The sequence below is a fragment of the Bombus impatiens genome, unplaced genomic scaffold, assembly GCF_000188095.3.
Source record: "Bombus impatiens unplaced genomic scaffold, BIMP_2.2 scf_0716, whole genome shotgun sequence".
NCBI classification, from domain to species: Eukaryota; Metazoa; Arthropoda; class Insecta; order Hymenoptera; family Apidae; genus Bombus; species Bombus impatiens.
In genome coordinates, this window is record NT_177135.1 from 3,014 (window position 1) to 10,318 (window position 7,305).

At 35.5% G+C, this 7,305-nt stretch overlaps 3 long non-coding RNA genes across 4 annotated transcripts in view; all 3 read left to right on the forward strand.

Annotated features, from left to right (window-relative positions):
* The window catches only part of LOC117152140, a 319-nt gene extending 132 nt beyond the window's left edge, over positions 1 to 187 (forward strand). The window contains exon 2 of the long non-coding RNA XR_004462411.1: positions 46 to 187. This is a non-coding gene — a long non-coding RNA (uncharacterized LOC117152140). The remainder of the gene's footprint in view (positions 1 to 45) is intronic.
* A 988-nt stretch (positions 188 to 1,175) lies between these two features.
* LOC117151115 lies at positions 1,176 to 1,539 on the forward strand. The gene is made up of 2 exons (XR_004462410.1): positions 1,176 to 1,466; positions 1,505 to 1,539. It is a non-coding gene; the product is annotated as an uncharacterized LOC117151115 (long non-coding RNA).
* Positions 1,540 to 1,838: 299 nt separating this feature from the next.
* On the forward strand, positions 1,839 to 2,229 carry LOC105681267. 2 transcript variants are annotated; one of them, XR_004462409.1, is made up of 3 exons: positions 1,839 to 1,853; positions 1,936 to 2,076; positions 2,143 to 2,229. It is a non-coding gene; the product is annotated as an uncharacterized LOC105681267 (long non-coding RNA). The 2 variants fall into 2 exon arrangements; XR_004462408.1 differs by having other exon boundaries at positions 1,852 to 1,866.
* Positions 2,230 to 7,305: the final 5,076 nt, after the last annotated feature.

Here is a 7,305-nt window from a genome sequence, read left to right on the forward strand (position 1 = left end):
GTTTAAGAGGTTTTTGAGGTTGTTGTTCATTATGCTGTTTAAGAGGTTTTTACCCCTTGCTGTGACCAGTCTGCTGCCCCATTGGATGTACTTGGCGTTATAGTCTCCTCCAGCTATGAATCTATTGCCCAGGGTGTCCAGGAAGTGATCAAAGTCTTCTTTGGCGATGGAGTGTCTGGGAGGGCAGTATACTGCTGAAGTGGTCTTCTACTGCTACGTTTGTTGCTTGAAGGTAGTGTGGCGAATCGCAACGCAAAATAAAAACAAGACGCATAGCTCTATGGAATGCCAACGGTCTAGCGCAACACAAATTTGAACTAGAACTCTTCCTAAAACACCAGCAAATTGCTCGTAATGCTCGTATCGGAAACCCACTTCACCGACAAAAACTGTCTGAAAATAAATGGTTACAAATTCTACCATACCCAACACCCCAGCGGAAAGACTCACGGCGGCACCGGAATCATAATCAAATCAAGCATTAAGCACTACGAACTTCCACACTTACTACTGTGATATATGAAAAGAGAGTTTTGCGTTTCGTCCCGGGACTACCGGTGGACTTGTCAGTAAGGCCTGCCTTAGACGTAGAAGGAGTCTCGCTAGGTGCGGTATTTGTATCAATCGCTCGTATATTCGACCGCTAGCTAGTTAGACAGACTCGTTGTCGTCGTAGCCCTCTAGGGTTGGCGGTTGGTACCAGCGGATTACCCGGGAGGTGTTGCACCACGTTGATGCCTCGACCTGTCGGCGTCCTGTTGATACCGATCCGCCACAGTACCATGTGCGCTGGTTGGGCGTATCCCAACTCCGATGGCTTCTGGGGTTGCCCGGGTGCTGTATGGATTCTATATCCGAGGAAAGTACCCATCACCAAGAATCCACACTACGTTCCGGTGGTGATTGGGGTTCTGGTTCTGATTGTAGTATACTGAATCTGTTTTTTGTTATGATTGCTGGAGGTGAGGTAGCTCTTATGGGCTTCATGTTTTTGATTTCTTTAGCCTTTTCTTCTTGGGTGGAATGATAACCTTCGTCTGTGTTTTCTAGGTTGTTTTCTAGTCTTTTCGTCCTGGCAACCAGGTTTGGTTGTGGGTTGAGTTTCCGTGTCTTTTGCGCGGAAAGTCTTAAACTATTGTTGATTTCTTTGGCTGTTTTTTGTGTGATTATAAAATTTATTGTATGAATCCAACAGAGTAACGGTTCAGAGGGTTATAATAAAGAGCTATCGAACGCTGATTTGGGAGAGTTCTTATACTGAGGTTTTAGTCCCTCTAAAGGAATCCGTTACTATCTGATTATTGTTTCGATAGCTGTGGCATGTAGGATGTTTTGTCTACTCTATTACTGCTTCTGAGCGTGTAACGCTGTCGACGATTCGCCTGGGAGTGATTATACATTGAGTAAAGGTATAGCCTGAGTTGGAGTTTTGAAGGTTAGGATAATCGAAATAATTCATAGTCATGGTAATATTTTTACTAATTTATTTTGTTGTCTTTTATAGACCACTGCAATGAGAAAAGAATTCCTGAAGCCAAAGAAAATGATACATCCAAACAGCAGAAAGTCGCTATTACGAAAAAAGCCAAAAAGTAAATACAATTACTATTAAATTATGTGATTTTGTTGTGTACATTTCATTTATTTTATATGATTATATAATACTTTTGTGAACTAAAGAAGGAAATGGACAATGTGTTTTGTTTCAGAATATCATGTAGAAAGAAGGCAAAAATGTCCGGTTGATAGAACAGAATTCAATAGGAGAAAAAATATCGTGGATCAGAAACAATATGATTCCAGGTGTGTGCCCCTATACTCCAGAGTTAAGTGTGAGTTTGTTAGAAACGGAGGTAAAACAAAGATGTATGTACATGATGATACAGAGATTGTACATTAAAGATGTGATTAGTTATAATTCTGTTTGATCCAAAGGTACGTAGCAAGAAATGATGAAGAAATGCAACAAATTACTATTAAAAGATCTATAGGTAGCAACAGGAGTAGACAGCATGCTAGGAGGGAACATATAATTCGAGTAGAAAGAACTAGGAGAATATCATACATGTGGAATAGGTAAAGAATTACAGCCAAATTTATTTTCAATATATCCTGATGTACAAACCCTCCTTTATTTTTCAGAAATTTTTGATATTTTAAATGCAACTCAGTGTGAAATGTTAATGAATTGGAATAATGAATTACAGTGTGTGAATAATTTTAAATTTATAAGGTTTGGGGAGAGAGATTTAAACAAAATATAAAAGCTAGGAAAAAAATGAAAGTAAGTCATTTTAGACTATCCAAATCTCTATTAGTTATGCCTGTAAACAAGAATAATTTATTAAGCAAGCCAATTGATTCAAATGAAAATAATTAATCGACAGAATGTGTAATGGAAATAGAATAAATTCTGTAGATATACGTCTTTTTTACTTTCACCTCTATTTAAAAAGAAGAAAATAGAAGAAAAGCGAACAGTTTCGTCCTTTTTTGTTTGCGAAATGCTAGAAACCGCATTACGTCTTGCTCTTATCTCTCATGAGAAACAGTCACGTCACAAAATACAAGAGTACGATAGAAGAGAAAAGAAAATGTTCGATTGTGAAATATACAACAAAACTGAAACATGCAGATGAATCACGTGCACGTTATGAATATTCTGCATCGTTTCTCCGCCTTTCCTTCATTTTTTTCGCTAGCTGCTCCATTATTTAAGAACGAAGATATAGTAATTACCCTCAAAGTTGTACATTTCGAAATGGTAAGAAAATCAATAGTACAATGATAAATATACGATTTTGAAAGCTTTTTAAATTTCTTACATACTTAGAATTAATCCAATAGCTTAGTATATAAGAGAGTGTGGTTATGTCGCATGTTATAAATGCAACTGCGTTCGTTAGAACAATTCCAATTCCAAGGAATTTCTCTCGAGGATCGCGGTGAAGAATTTGCTTTGTTAAATTATTACTGGTATACTTCGTCAACTTGTATATCGATACAACTTGTTAACCATCACTTTTAGTAGCTTCTCGCTAATAAAAACATTTCGTAACTATTTAATAAGAAGCAGTATATTCTTGGTTATTTAGAAATTTACTTAATGATACGAAACAATACGTTTAAAAATACGAATATGTTTAAAAATTATAATGCAAATATATATATTTCATTTCATGTTTTACTAATATATCTCTAATTTAGATTAAATATCTGAAACTTGAAAGAAATTTTTAAAACTTTCAATACATCACAATAAGCATACAATATTTCATATTTCGCTTGTAACAGGAATTTGTAATTATCTGTCTTCACATAATTCGCATTTCAAAATCATGATGAACAATATGTTCATTCTGAAAATATTTGTTAAAATACAAGATTTTCTTAAAGAAATCATGTTTGTTGATGTACGCATATATACTTGTGCACTTTAGTGTTCAAATTCTTATAGTTATCTGGTTTGAAAAAGTTCAGTTCATCAGTTCGTAAAATGTAAGAAAATTTTTACGGCGTTTGGTATTTCAATTTCTCGCGTGCATTGCATAGAAACAAAGCCTCGCCGCCTCAGCCAATCAAGAATCGACTAGGCTCACTTTTAGTGGGATACCACCATTCTACGATCGAAGAGCGAGACTTTTTTCTGTTTTTCTCCATTGGTAGACCACTTGATCGTTTTTATTACCGGTGGCTTGTATCATAGACTTTTGAAACACAAGTTCGAGATAAGTTTATTTAAATCTTTGATTTTGTTTTGTACAGTTCATTGATTAATTGCAGAATTGAATAATCTAATAATTAGCATTCTATTCCATGCTTTTTCATACAGTAATGTTTAGTAACGTTTCATTTACGATATACACATTTATGATATGACAATCATATATACTATATGTCGGAGATGAAAGGAAAACTGAAGCCTTCCCTTTGCAATTTTGAGGAAGCCTTCTAATGCTTTAGCTCGATTTCATCATAGCTGTAATTAAGCAATTGTCATTTATAATTGTTTGATATTTGTGAAAGCGAAAGTGGGTTCGAGGTGACAACTGGTCGCTGAACGTAGCCACGGTCACGGGATAAACGTTTTGCCTGACGAAGGTGTGGATCGGTTGTATTGTTCTCTCTAGAAATCACATAGAATTGTACTTTGGAGATGTCGATATAATGGGACACACGTTGTATTAGGAATCAAACTCCAGACAGAAACTGCCTAGCAACGGCGTTTGGATCTTTCTCGATGCTTCCAAAGAGTATACAACAAACTTTTGACAGAAACTGCCTAGAAACCTGACGATTGGAACCTTCTCGATGCCTCCAGCTAGCATATAACAAACAAATGCAGTCGTATAGCGAAAAAGATTTTCATCAGATATTCATTCGTGTGATCGCCTTGGAAAGTGATACATCGAGCAATTTACCGAGTGTCTCAGCAATCGTATTTTTTTGTGTTTAAAATTATTCTACGCATAGTAAAGAGTTATCCCGTTGACCGTGGATTCGTTCGAACCCAGGAACATTGTTAATAGTGTTAATTAAATTCATTATTCGTTAAATTTATTATTCGTAAAACATATTATTCGTTACTCTTATTATTCGTTAAACTTATTATTCTTTAATCTAATCATTAGTTAAACTTATCGTTTGTTAATCTTATCATTCATTAAACTCATTATTCATAATATTTTGTGAAATCTTGTATAATCGCTTAAATATAATCTTTGTTCCGTAAAACAATGGCTAATTCAGACGAAGAATCGTTACGCGCCTTAAATCCTAATGATAACCTAACATATATATATCAATCGTATAAATATGCACATAGACATGCAATATTTAACTTAATATGACGAAATTATACGTAATTCTATAATTTCTCTAAAAGATAACAAGGTGGAACTAGACGTAATTAGATAAAAAATCATTACTTTTAGAGAGTGTTTAAATATCATCAACGTTTTTTTATTGTAAATAATTTTTTTCCTCGAGCTGTACTACAAAATAGAGTTTTGAACAATTCGATAAAATAATGAATACATTGTCAATTGAAATTAACATAAAAGTTGAAATATCTCATATATTATATGAATTGTAAATTCTCGACGAGAACATCGCAGCGTCACTAAATCTTTGTCAACAACTTTTTGTTTTCACGAGACCTCTACAATACCAGACACGTGCAAACACATATACAAAACATATCCTTGAGTGTTCCAGGAATTTGGCGAATTCTATTCGTGTATGTATGGACAGCCGACAACTCTAGCCCCCTACTCCTCCCTAACCCAAAACTGGTCGGGTAAATCGCAGCATGGGATGTCAGTTTAGCATAGACAATCAGAGGAATCAGACGTATATCCATCCGTGTCATTTCGCGACAGGTGGCTTTGGCACTTTGGTAGACATTTTTCTACCGTTCAAAGACTTGTTTAAGACTTGTGACAATGAGCTTGGGCTCAAGGCGACAATTAGTCGCCGAACGTAGCCGCGGTCAACGGGACGAACTCTCCATCTAACAAAGGCATTGAGTAACCCTATAGCTCTCCTTAAAAGAAAGATTTGTAGCGGCACGTGGCAGTAAACATTTCAACGGTTTCTGTCCCGTAGCTCGCCACACGCAGATCCTATTCTCCGGGCAGGATGTTTACCAGATGTCGACCCGTTATAAATTTTAAGATTTAGTCTACTAAAATCCTTCAAACAGACAAACAGTTTTTGTCCCAACTACGGGAAAATAGGGGAGACCTATTTTTCAACGAGCGGCGTCTCTCGCTAGCTACTTTCCCTTGAGGGCGGCTAGCATCTTTTTCTAACCACCGATATGGACATTGACCAATTAGCAGCAATGCCAATTTCCCTTACTTTCTGAACGAAGGCTTTTCTCGACGAATCCGATGATCTCGTGTCCTTAGACACACTCCATTATAGTTTTCCTCTGTGGCATCATCGATTCATTCTCGCTCGCGATCTCATCGATGAAAAGAGTAACCCCTTACGACCAGTGAATTTTGTGAGCACGTTCATCTACCATCCCGTCGACCGCGGATTCGTTATTGAACCTAGGATCATTGTCATTAGTTTCTCGAGTACCTAACTACCACGGTTACTTGTCCGGTTCTATAATAATCGTATTTGCACTAGTCAATGTCTTCTCTATTGCATAACGACAACGTGTAACCCAAACGAAGATTCGTTTCACGCCTCTAACCCTAATTCTAATGTAAACCCGACACATATTTTACTAATATGTCTCTAATTTGGATTTAATATCTGAAACTTGAAAGTAATTTTTAAAACTTTCAACACATCGCATACGTTTCAAATTTAGTGCATAGTTCTTAGGTTACATTACCTTCGCTTTCCAAAGATTAATCTTAGTATATGGATTTAATGCATTATACTGTAACCTCTCTTTGTCTGAAAATTTTAGAAATTATCTATATGACCATAATCTTATTTCATGGTGGATATATTAGATTTGATGAACTATATTGTAATTTTATTTTATATTACTATCAGTAGTACAGTAAGTAGAAAGGTTACGTATATGCACTGTTATATAGTTCGAATAAGCATACATTTTTAATATTTCGCTTGTAACAACAATTTGTAATTCTGTAATTATCTATCTTCACATAATACTTAAAATTCGCATTTTAAAATCATAATGAACAATATGTTCATTCTGAAAATATTAGTTAAAATACTAGATTTTCTTAAAGAAATCATGTTTGTTGATGTACGCATATATACCTGTGCGCTTTAGTGTTCAAATTCTTATAGTTATCTGGTTTGAAAATATTCGGTTCATCAGTTCGTAAAATGTAAGAAAATTTTTACGGCGTTTGGTATTTCAATTTCTCGCGCGCATTGCATAGAAGCGAAGCCTCGTCGCCACAGCCAATCAAGAATCGGCTAGGCTCATTTCTAACGGGATACCACCATTTTACCGTCGAAGAGCGAGACTTTTTTTTGTTTTCCTCCATTGGTAGACTATTTGATCGTTTTTATTACCGGTGGCTTGTATCATAAACTTTTGAAACATAAGTTCGATATAAGTTTATTTAAATCTTTGATTTTGTTTCGTACAGTTCATTGATTAATTACAGGACTGAATAATGGAATAATTAGCATTCTATTCCATGCTTTTTCATACAGTAATGTTTAGTAACGTTTCATTTATGATATACAAATTTATGATATGACAATCATATATACTATATATATGTCGGAGATGAAAGGAAAGCCGAAGCCTGTCCTTGGAAATTTTGGGATCATCCTCTAGTACTCTAGATTTTATCATAG